Source organism: Galeopterus variegatus, unplaced genomic scaffold, assembly GCF_000696425.1.
Source record: "Galeopterus variegatus unplaced genomic scaffold, G_variegatus-3.0.2 Scaffold9716, whole genome shotgun sequence".
NCBI classification, from domain to species: Eukaryota; Metazoa; Chordata; class Mammalia; order Dermoptera; family Cynocephalidae; genus Galeopterus; species Galeopterus variegatus.
In genome coordinates this window covers 54,445-55,176 of record NW_007735827.1, presented here as the reverse complement: position 1 = coordinate 55,176, position 732 = coordinate 54,445, and positions in this window count along the sequence as shown.

Here is a 732-nt window from a genome sequence, read left to right as displayed (position 1 = left end):
TCTGTCTGTCCTGCCATTTTCTGCCATGTGAGACCCCTGGGTCACTGTCACCATCATCAAGAACTTCACCAGATGTGTTCCCTGGACAATGGAATTCCCAGCCTCATAAAGTGTAATCAATAAATTTTGTTTTCTTTATAAATCACCCAGTTTCAGGTATTTTGTTAAAGTAACAGAAATTGAGTAATACACTAACCAAGACTGTGTAACAAAGGAACTGGAAATCCAAAGGAGAGTAAGAAGATAGAATCAGTAATTAAAAGCTTCCCATCAGAAAAAGTCTAAGGCTGGATGGTTTCATAACTGAATTCTACCAAACATTTAAAGAAGAAGTAATACCAGTTTTTCCCAAACTATTCCAAGAAATTGTGTAGGAGAGCATACACTCCAACTGGTTTTACAGAACAGTATCACCCTTGATACCAAAGGCAAACAAAGATACTACAAGAAAGGAAAACTACAGGCCAATATCACCGGTGAAAATAGACACAAAAATCCTCAGCATAATTCTACCACACCATATTCAACAGCACTTTAAAAGACCATTTACCATGATCAGATCAGTTTTGTTGCTGTGATGCAAGTTTGGTTTGACACACACAAACAATGAATTTGATATAACTCATTAACAGAATGAAAGGCAAAAACCACATGATCATTTCAATTGATGAAGAAAAAGTATTTGACAACATTCAATGTCTTTTCAAAATTCTCAACATGTTAGATATGGAA